The sequence below is a fragment of the Electrona antarctica genome, assembly GCF_951216825.1.
Source record: "Electrona antarctica genome assembly, chromosome: 4".
NCBI lineage: Eukaryota > Metazoa > Chordata > Actinopteri > Myctophiformes > Myctophidae > Electrona > Electrona antarctica.
The window spans coordinates 52,479,316-52,491,421 of NC_136809.1; positions in this window are offsets into that span (position 1 = coordinate 52,479,316).

The following is a 12,106-nucleotide window of genomic DNA, read 5'->3' on the forward strand; positions in this document are numbered from 1 at the left end:
CTGTTTTGTTGCAAGGAGTTGCATTGGTGTGACATGTCCTTAAAACTGTTTTGTTGCAAGGAGTTGCATTGGTGTGACATGTCCTTAAAACTGTTTTGTTGCAAGGAGTTGCATTGGTGTGACATGTCCTTAAAACTGTTTTGTTGCAAGGAGTTGCATTGGTGTGACATGTCCTTAAAACTGTTTTGTTGCAAGGAGTTGCATTGGTGTGACATGTCCTTAAAACTGTTTTGTTGCAAGGAGTTGCATTGGTGTGACATGTCCTTAAAACTGTTTTGTTGCAAGGAGTTGCATTGGTGAGACATGTCCTTAGAACTGTTTTGTTAATTGCAAGGAGTTGCATTGTTGCCTCTCTCGTTTGGGTTAGAGTTTATATATGCAAGAGTTTCACTTTGTTGCGCTCGAGTGTCGTGCACCAAAATAACACCGATGTAGAAGATAATAACGTGACGCACTGCGGGCAGTTTTTGGCTTCAGGATTAGGGTATAATGGGATGGTAAAAATAAAGCATTACGTCCATAGAATCAGGGTCCTACAAAAATGCTTGATGTCCTCGCAAGTACAGTAATACAAATATAGCTGCGTGCGCGGCCGCTCGCGCAGACATGAGATCATGCTGGACAGCTGGCGGGAGGCTGGGAGCTGATAACTACAGGCTTAAAAAGACAACGCCGGGGAGATGACATCATCATAGCCAAAACAAGCAGAGCCATCCATGCGTGCTCTGAGGAATGATCGAGTGAAGATATGCCATTCTAATAAAAGCAAAATCGATCAGCATGGCTCCGATGCAGATCTCAGACTTCATGTGGCCAGTCTGTGACGTCAGTCCCAACGTCAGTCTGTGACGTGGATGTTTCTAAATTTGGGCGAAGGTTTCAGCCAGGTCAGCACCCCCATTTGACTTCCATCGTAAAATTAAAGTTCAAGTTAAAAAAAACATTGACGACGGATGCAGAGAGCCACTATATTTCCACACTCACTCCGGAGGGCCGCGTAGCATAAATAGTCGATCTATCGGCTATATTCGCTATATTTTAATTGTAAATCCTGAATTATGTTTTTTTATATTTTTGAGGGGGCGCTAGCCACTCGTAAATACAGGTTTAATGTTTGTGTTTAGTTCAATGTTTGTTTTAAAAAACGCCATTGACAATGAAGAGAAAATATAAGTCATCTTGTCCCCAACACAAACATTAAATGCCATTAACAATAAAGAGAATTCAATGTTTGTTTTGACACCGTTTGTTTTACATCACTTACTTCCTTTGGACTACATGTTGTCTCAGTAAGACAGCCCCTCCCCCTATCCACAAGGAGGAGCAGTGCACCAAAGCATTATGGGAATTGTAGTCCAGGAAGGAAGTGAGCCCAGTGTCGATGACATCAGAGACACTGGGTTCACTGCTAAAATTTAAAATATCTAAAAACCACATATTACACACATAAAGGGAAGTGTTATAAATCTTCTAAATGTCATTAACATATATGTTTTTGCAAAAAGGGTGTAAAGTGTCCCTTCAATAATGAAGTGAACTGCATAGTGCTACGTGCTATTATGTGAGTGAATTTCCGCTCTTATTCATTAATATGTTTTCCACACCTGTGGTCCCAGAGGTGATTTATTTAGTGGCATAAAATCTGTCCCGTGTTTCCAGTGTTGGTCGTCTCTCTCTGTAACCTCTGTTCCTCCTCGTTCCACGCAAGAATACAGCTAATTAGGAACATGTCATTGTTATGTACATAACTACATACCCAATTGGGTCCTGGCAAAAGTGTTTATTCTACAATTTATGTATTTGTTTATTTATTTGGGCCTAAATAACAGAGATTGCTTAACCCATTCAGGCCTGACGTCGAAATTTAAAAAAAAAAAAGTTTTCTAAATCATGACAATTTTCGGAAAGATTTGAGGCACATTTTAACGATTTTTCAAAAATAGCAGATCTACAAGTTCATAGCGCGCCACTCGGTGGCGCGCTATGAGCTTGTAGATCTGCTATTTTTCAATAGCTAAATTATAACAATGTTTAAAACACCAAAACGGGTTCCCGCCCCAAAATGGGTTAATGGTTAATGTGGTTAAACGCTAACGTGACATGGATGCGTTCCAGGTCTCAATGGATTAACCCATTTAGACCTACAGTCCAGTTCTGTCATCGATTCTACAAATGTCTTCTAAATCCAGACAGTTCTGTGAAAAACCCATGTTTCTGTGTCAGTTGTGTTCAAAAAGTTTCATGTCAAGGACCCCCAAAAATACTGTATATTTAACTGGCCGCCTACCCCCATCTGAAAATATGTTGTTCCAGGGACCTCCCCAGAAGCAACGATTTGAGTTAAAAACGTTCACGTTCATATATTCAAAGATTTGTGCCTCATTTTCACGATTCTTCAAAAATAGCAGACCTACAAGCTAGTAGATGCTTGTAGATCTGCTATTTTTCAATAGCTAAATTACAACATAATGTTTAAAACACCAAAAGCCGGGGTTCCTGCCCAAAATGGGTTAAATCCAATTGTAGCTCCTTTTATATAAAGCCAATTGCTTTAATCCAAGATAATCCTTGAAAACCTCCCCACACATGTTGTTTGGTTGGAAGGCAAAAAATAGACTTGAGAAGAAGAGGTATTGTTTGAAAGGCATTCCTGAGAAGAGGAATGGAAAATCACATGATCTGGAACGCTGCCAGCTGTCCCAGCATGCCCCTCTTCTTTCACTATCCTCACACGATACAGAATATGCTGATTGATCCTTTCAGCCTTTCATATTTACTCCACTCTCTACAGCACTTTATGCCAGCTTTGTGGGGTCAAAAAGGGTGTGTGCGTGTGTGTGTGTGTGTGTGTGCGCATGCGTGCATGTGGACTGCGTGCGTGTGTGCGTGTGGACTGTGTGCGTGTGTGCGTGCGTGCACGTGCGTGGACTGTGTGCGCGCGTGTGTGTTTGTGTTCGACTAATCTAATATACGGCTAACCCGACTCCGCCAGCTGGTGGCAGCAGTGAGTTCCTCATCCTGCTCCCATCTGGTCTCTCTCGGGCAGAGATGATGCACTCCGATCAAATGTTTGATCGGAGAGAGATATGCGGCCGTATATGCGGCCGCTAGAGGCGGGATCGACGCGAGACTGATGACGTATTGAAGCGCTGCCACAGTGCAAATGTAAACACAACCTAACAAGACTACATATACAACTCAAAATTATTATGGAGATATCAGATTTTTTGTCCCGCTGCTTCGGGAGTTCGGGTTCATCGTTTCTGCTTGAGAGAGACCAGATGCTGGCGTACATACAGGTGTGAAGGAAAAGGATGTATAAGATTATATTCGGAAGTCTATTCTGAAGCTGTCTTTTTCTCTTTTCTTTATCTCTTTTTGCTATTGTGTATATTTTTGTTGTTGGTGCCGTTATTATTATTATTTTCTCCTTTCATGTGAGGAAACGGAGTATACAGTGCACAAAGACGTGGCAGAGAAAGAGGACAATGATGTATTTGTATTTATGCTGGGGGGGGGGGGGGGCTAGGTGTGGGGAAATGAAATGTTTTGTTTTTTAAAGGTATATTCAGTGATTTCACTTAATTCAAATATCACTTATTTTTTCTTATTTTTTGGATAATCCTCCCTACTATAAAGTGTGATGACCATATAAGGAGTTCCCCCCTGTCCCCATTGAGCCCCTGGGGTCAAAAAAACAGTTTCGGTTTGGGCTTTGGGTGGAAAAGCCTTCATCCAATCAGGATGAGAGGGGCCTTCCTCCAATCATGATCGAGTGGGGCGGGCATTGGTGCGCATGCTGTTGGTCTGTTGTACTTCCCCCACTGTAGAGCGTGTGCATGTGCACATCTTGTTACCGGGTGGACCTTTTTTTTCTCCAAATCACCCAAATCACTGAATGCTCCTTTAAATATTAAAATGCAAATAAAAATATATAATAAAAGGAGGGGGGAAAAAAGAGAGAGAGAGACCAGATGCAGGCAGGAGGAGGGAACTTGTGAACTCAATACTGCCGCAATATGGCGGAAGGCAACCTTCCCCGTGTTTCTTCACTAGTAGGCCACTGCTACAGCAGAGCTGACAATGAGGTTATATATCTCCCCTTCTTCTCTGGAGTCCTGCCTCAAAGCAGACCAGAGGTAGAAAACTGTCGTTCCCTGATGTCATCGCTATAGGGACACAGGCATCAGTAAGCAGGAACTGGGGATGGGGCAATGAAGGACACACAAGTCTGGCGTGGCATTGTGAAATCCATGATCTCGACCGCAGTCGAAAAATGATGATGATGATTTGTTTGTGTTTGTGTGTGTGTGTGTGTGTGGGGGGGGGGGGAGCATATAAGATAGAACATCAATATAAACATAGAACCCTTCAAGGGCATATCAAGTTAATGTACGGATCAACATACCATCCTCGGAATCATACATTTTACTTTGCTGGCCTGGCAGTGGAGGAGACTATATGGAGTTTGATAACAGCCAGCTGCAGAAACAGCTGTTAATGTTGACCTGCAAGGCTGAACAGTAGTGTTCTACTTAACATATTCTGGACGGGAACCCCTTTTGGTGTTTGACACATTATGTTATACTTCAGCTGTTGAAACTTGAAAATGTGGCGCAAATCTTTGAATATATATATTCTTTCGTCGAACGTTTTGAACTCAAATCTTTGCTTCTGGGGGGAGTCCCTGGGAACTACATATAATTCAGATGGGGGGTCGGCTGGGCCAAATACATATAATTCTGGGGGTCCTTGACGTGCAAATGGTTGAGCAGCAACACTGACATAGAAACATAGGTTTTTCAGAAAACTGTTAGGATTTAGAAACGTTTATTTTTCTTAGAATCGGCCTCAGGTCTAAATGGGTTAAAAAGCCTGCCTAAGTGAAAGCATCAGATTGGAGGGCATTATGTCAGCCTGTTAGCCAATGGGAATGAGGCGATCTGAGTGGAGGTTGAGGGCATTATGTCAGCCTGTTAGCCAATGGGAATGAGGCGATCTGAGTGGAGGTTGAGGGCATTATGTCAGCCTGTTAGCCAATGGGAATGAGGCGATCTGAGTGGAGGTTGAGGGCATTATGTCAGCCTGTTAGCCAATGGGAATGAGGCGATCTGAGTGGAGGTTGAGGGCATTATGTCAGCCTGTTAGCCAATGGGAATGAGGCGATCTGAGTGGAGGTTGAGGGCATTATGTCAGCCTGTTAGCCAATGGGAATGAGGCGATCTGAGTGGAGGTTGAGGGCATTATGTCAGCCTGTTAGCCAATGGGAATGAGGCGATCTGAGTGGAGGTTGAGGGCATTATGTCAGCCTGTTAGCCAATGGGAATGAGGCGATCTGAGTGGAGGTTGAGGGCATTATGTCAGCCTGTTAGCCAATGGGAATGAGGCGATCTGAGTGGAGGTTGAACGTGGCAAGAGCGTCTCATTGTAGCGGGTATATCAACTTGTTAGCCAATGAACGGGGTGTATGGTGAGAGTGTGCAATCGCCTGCCGTCCCTACCTGAACTATCGCGGCCCGCGCTCGATTATACTACAGAAATCGTGCTTTGCACTCACCACTTGGACTGCCTGGCAAAGTGTGTGCGTGCGTGCGTGCGTGCGTGCGTGCGTGCGTGCGTGCGTGCGTGCGTGCGCGTCACATGCACATGTGCTTGCTGTAGTACCCTATATACCCCTCACTGTCCCCTCTTTGATGTCATCAAACACATTGCTGTAATCTCCCTGGAGAGCTTGAGATCTTTTTGGAGCTTCTCTGTGTGTGTGTGTGTGTGTGTGTGTGTGTGTGTGTGTGTGTGTGTGTGTGTGTGTGTGTGTGTGTGTGTGTGTGTGTGTGTGTGTGTGTGTGTGTGTGTGTGTGTGTGTGTGTGTGTGTGTGTGTGTGTGTGTGTGTGTGTGTGTGTGTGTGTGTGTGTGTGTGTGTGTCCTCTCCAGGGAACCATCACCTTGTCATGGTGGAGAGGTATGTGCGTCCCAGAGTAATATTATATAGTAAGAGAGTGGCGACACTAACGTTGACTCCCATTGTAACAATGGAATGTGGAAGTGCTCATTCTATCTCAATGGGATAGTTCCGCAGCCATAGGAGCAATGTTTGGAACTATAGCCCATTAGGCACCCGCTCTGCGGCGAGATCAAAGCGTGACGCTACTCTCCTACTCTACACTCTGGTGTGTCCTCTCCAGGGAACCTGCATCACCTTGTCATGGTGGAGAGGTCTGTGTGTCCCAACGAACCCAGGGACACACAACAAACTACGTTAAATTAACGTAGATTTTACAATTATAAATTGGGCGGTCCCAGAGATAGAAATGCGATTAAAGGCGACCGCCTGCGGTGGCCGGATTCTCCACGGAGCCCGGCCGGGCACCTGCCGAAAACAACGGGTCCACCAACCTGCGTCAACGTTGGCACCAGACCCGGGTGGCAGAGGCTGGCTTTGGGGACATGGAACGTCACTTCTCTGGGGGGGGGGGTGTGAGGCCCCGTGCTCGTGCAGGAGGTGGACTGTTTACCAGTTAGTTTGGTAGGGCTTATAAAGCAAAAGCAAAAACGAAAGTACAGCTTGCAGCAGAGACAAGGCGGAGGTGGCGGTGGCTCAGGGGTATAGAGTGGCCGGATGGTAACCGCAAGGTTGCCAGTTCGAACCCTCTGGGCTCCCCCAGAGTTAGTGTCGAAGTGTCCTTGAGCAAGACACTGAACCCCTAATTGCTTCAGATGTGCTGGTTGGTGCCTTGCATGGTTTCCGCCGCCATCGGTGTGTGTGAATGTGTGTGTGAATGGGTGAATGTAATGCTGGATAAATAGATACAGGCGCTATATAAATGCACCATTTTATTTACCATTTAGACAACAGAGGTCAGCCATATCCCTACCTAAAACAGCTGGTTTTTTAGGTGGGTTTGGAAAATGGTGATATAGTCCATGTTTCTAATATCAGGGGGGGGGGGGGAATTCCAGAGGATAGGGGCAGAGCGGCTGAAGGCTCTTGACCCCATCCATGGTGGACAGACGAGCTGGAAGGACTTTCAGATTGATGGTAGGAGGCAGACCTATAAGAGGCCGGGTGGGAATGTTATGGAATTCAAGTTGTGACGTACCATGGTGGCGGATGCGGGGATTCAAGTCCCCGGTTGATTGCTTCCGACTCGTATTGGCGCTGCTCTGCGGCGACATGGGCATAAGGGCTACGAGACAAATTTCTTCCTCGGGAGACAAATAATAAAGAACCTTGAACCTTGAGTGCTGCTATACTTTGGGGTTTACCTGCAGTGGATGAGAGGGTCACCTCCCTACAGCGGACACCTTGTGGTTGTTTATGAGGGGAACTCTGACTGTATGTCTATGGAGGGGGGGGGGCGGCTGTGGCTCAGGAGGTAGAGCAGGTCGTCCGATGATCCCTGGGTCGGCGGTTCGAATCCCGGCTCCTCCTCCTGTCCACATGTGGAAGTGTCCTTGGGAAAGACACTGAACCCTACATTGCGTCGGTGTGAGCTTAAGCCACCATTGGTGTGTGAATGTGGGAAGTGAGGACGCTGGCGTCGACTGTTCGCCGCTTCACCTCCCAATGTATGAATGAATGAACCATTGTAAAGCGCTTTGAGCACTTGGAAAAGCGCAATAAAAAGGCAATACATTATTATTATTATTATTATGTCTTTTTGCACACCGATGCCCACTTGTGGTGGCGCTACAAAAAGAGCAGTATGCAGAAACTCAATGTAGCGGTATCGTTGTACGGCTGTACGCACCTGCTCCGCTGTGCTGCGGAACCTCATGTACAAATGTATGTGTAGGCTGTCTGATTCTGCCAACAGCATTATTTTAATTCTGACTTCTAACCCTTTATTGAGTTCAGTCAGGTTTGTTTCTAAACTGTGGAACCATTGGCGTCTCAGCCTGTAGGCTGTATATGAATTTATGATTTTATGTAGACAATGTCTGCCTTTGTTTGTCTTTGTATTTGTATTTTTAATGTCACTGTGGACCGTGTGTCTGAACCGCAGATTTGAGTATTCTTCCTCCTTGAAGACCATGGATGGAGTCCTGCATGGGGCTGTGTTGTTTTTGGCAGAAACAAATATTTTAGTTTTAGTCATATCTTGAATAGTATAGTCACATTTTAGTCACCTGGAATGTATTAGTAATAGTCTAGTTTTAGTCGACTAAATGTCATAAGATTTTAGTCGACTAAATCTACAGATGACTTTAGTCGACTAAAATGTATTTTGGCGGGCCTTGATGCCGTCGTAATGGCTGATTTTACACTCGCTGAAAATAGCATGCAACCAAGTGTATAATGACTTATACTGGATCTCTTGTCCACTAGTCCCTTCCTAACATTTTACTCTAGTTTTTTATCTGGTGACGAAATTGTCAACGTATTTAGTCTTAGTTTTAGTCATCATATCTTAGTTTTCATTTAACCCATTTTGGGCGGGAACCCCTTTTGGTGTTTTAAACATTATGTTATAATTTTAGCTATTGAAAAATAGCAGATCTTCAAGCTCATAGCGCGCCACCGAGTGGCGCGCTATGAGCTTGTAGATCTGCTATTTTTTTTAAATCGTGAAAATATTTATTTCAGAAAACTGGAGGATTTAGAAGAATCTTTTTAAATTTCGAGGTCAGGCCTATAAATGGGTTAACACTGGCATGGGGCTCCGCTCCGGTACGGGACTCCCTGTAGTCCTACTACTGGGAGACTACAACGCACGGTTGGCCAATGATGGGGACACACGGAGGGCCGTGATGGGGAGGAACGGTCTATCTGAACTAGAGCTGTGTGTGTGTGCTGCTTTGCTATTGGACGTCATAATCAGGGCTGCACACAACTTTTTTGGTCTATTACTCAGAGGAGCACCTGGAGAAGTTACTTGGTGCTCCAAAATGCGGTGACCCGTCTCGCCGGATGGATAAAAGAGGGATGCATGAATAACTTATAGAAAAACTATATTTATTGGATAGGTGGGGACTGGGGAGTCAATGGAGGGTATTGCAACTCTAGATTCATACCATTATTAAACAAAATCTAGAGTTGCAAATTGCAGCTAGGTCCATGTGTGGTCCAGCCCTAAATGCATATTCAAAGAAAAACAACTTAATACTTCCTAAAGGATAATGAGCAATTGAGCATCAAAGCAATATTTAGGTACCTTTATATATATATATATATATATATATATATATATATATATATATATATATATATATATATTTAAATAGCCGATCTACTAGCTCACAACGTGTTGCGGAGGCGACACGTTGTGAGCTTGCAGATCAGCTATTTGTTTAACATACGACACGTCGCACGGCGAAGCATACGTCAGGCTTCCCTTTTGTTTTTTACCGAGGCAACGTTCAGTCAGACTCGGACTCAGTTAGACACACATGGCTCCTCGGTGCAAAAATAAACAATGTACACTACCCGACTTTACGATAATAAGGGACAGTATGTCGGGACACGGTGTTGTCATGTTGATGCACGGTGTTGTCCGCAATGCTTTGCACTCTTCCCACTGTCGGAAATAAAACCTGGTCCGTAAAAAGTCAGTGGCCGGTGCCTAGGCTGTGAGAGACGGCATCGCACACGAGCAACTTGCTCCAGCACCCGGAAAACAAACACAAGCACAGCGGCGAATGGGAAGAGTGCAAAGCATCCAAAGCATCCCCTTTTACAACTTTTACTTTTTAGTTTGCTCCACATCTGAAACGGAGAAGCCGAACTATTTGTGTCAGGTTTTCTCAGTAGTAAACTCCTGTCAACCGCCCTCCTCCCAGCAGCGAGCAGCATGGAAATGGAATCCTCCCTCGTTTGAGTAAGGACGCGCTTTGATTGGCCACAATGGCCAGTGCACTTGTGCAAGACGTACTTTGAGTGGCAGTCGGTGGGAAATGCTCTCGCTACAGATTTTACTAGTATTCTTGCCATAATAATCATTCTAGGCGGCCCCAGCAGGCGGTACGCAGAAGCGCTTCCCGGCTGCTTGATTGACAGCGCAGAATAAATTTTGACGACGCATGCGCACTGGCGTACCGCCTGTGTGCAGGTCTGGCCATAATGCCATAATGCCTCGGCCATAACAAACATCATGTTCCGGCGCGGTTTCCAGGCCCGCCACCCACACCCACCCAGCCATGCGAAGAAGGCAGCCACAGGGCAGATGGGGGGGGGGGGGGGGGGGGGATCATATCATCCATGCTGGCCTGGGAACGCCTCAGGATTCCCTGCAGTCACAGCTAGTTGATCTGGTCAGGGGAGGGGAGGGGAGGGGAGGGCAACTTCATCCTGCCTCCGTGACCCAACTCCGGATAAGCGGCTGAAGCTGGATGGAGTGTGTGTGTGTGTGTGTGTGTGTGTGTGTGTGTGTGTGTGTGTGTGTGTGTGTGTGTGTGTGTGTGTGTGTGTGTGTGTGTGCGTGTGCGTGTGTGTGTGTGTGTGTGTGTTCTCATGTGCGCCAGAGATAATGAGAATATATAATCAGACAACAAGTTAACACGGAGGAGGACAATGAGTGTTCATTGTTTAATACGAAATATTTGTGTTTTCTCATACATGACTGGATGTGATAACACCCCCCCCCCCCCCCCCCCCCCCAGAGAAGAGACGTTCCATGTCCCCAAAGCCAGCCGCTGTGATGATTAACCACTCACACATTTTATACTTAAAAACGGCCAATCTCAACGGCTCACAATACATTAGTTGCGTTTGTCGCACTCTGTCCGGGAGTGAGGGTATAGTGTGTGCACAAAAGGCACTTGACACGGTTCTCAAAAACGTTCAAATTAGCAGGATACTCAAAATAGCAAGCCAGAGTCCTCTTAAGCAAAATACAACAGTTTTATTTTTCACCTCTCAAGTGTCCTAATTAGGGAAAATTAGCTAAATGTGTGGCAAATCGGCAAAATACTAGCTTTCTTCACAAATGTGTTCATAAAGGTGTCTACTATCACAGAAAAAATTGTTCCAAGCCAACTCCCTTGGGAAACTTTGTGACAGCTGCTGAAAGTTGGGGTACCATTAACATCCAATATAAGGCAAAAATGTCCAAATTTCATTATACTTTAAGTAGCATGTGACGTGTCAAACTAGGGGGTTTTCATGATTCTGAATCCATTGCAAGCATTAGTTTTGCACAAAAAACACTCCTTCGCCTAAAAATGGCATAGCCGTCATCACAAATGTGATGAGGTCAGCACATTTGGGCACATTTGGGCAAGTGGCTATGGCCGAATTTAGCCCAAGAGGTGTTTTCGTGCAAAACTAATTCTCGGAATGGATTCAGCATCATGAAATCCCCCTAGTTTGACATGTCACAGCAGCATAATGAAATATTGGGAATTTTGCCTTATATTGGATGTTTATGGTACCCCAACTTTCAGCAGCTGTCACAAAGTTTCCCAAGGGAGTTGGGTTGGAACACATTTATATGTGATTGTAGACACCTTTATGAACACATTTGTGAAGAAAGCTAGTGGTAAGCATTTTTTTTGCAGATTTGCCACACATGTAGCTAATTTTCTCTAACTATCCACGCAAAAAAAGGGTGTCCCAACAAAATACAGCAACACACTATTTAACAATGGCTGAACAGGTTGGCCCTCTTGGTCTTTCCTCCACTGCAGCCCTACATGGACTGCTGGACAGTAGCAGGTCCCCCTTCTTAACTAGGCTACAGGGACGTGCAGAGAGGGTTATGAGGGGCAGGGGCTGACATCCCGTAAGAGGGTACGTTTGTAAAAAAATAGCAGATCTACAAGCTCACAACGCGTCGCGCTGCAACGTGTTGAGAGCTTGTAGATCAGCTATTTTCGGGGCGCAACCCAGCACTCTTTAGCTAGTGGAGATGCGGTGTAACGACATGGATTTCGAAACAAATTTGTTCAACGCAAAATGCTGCGTTCAAGTTCAGGAGCAATTCTTCTGAATGCTGCCTTCCGGTATGGCATTGAAAGGAGTAGCATTTGCATTTCTTTCACCGTAGTAAATGCTGCATTCGTGGTCTGGAAAGGGCAGTTGTGTTTTACAGACAGGTAAAAGGGCAGGGGCTCAAGCCCCCTTTTGAGGTCTATGGCCCAATCCCAATCCGCTCCCTTGCTGACTCAATG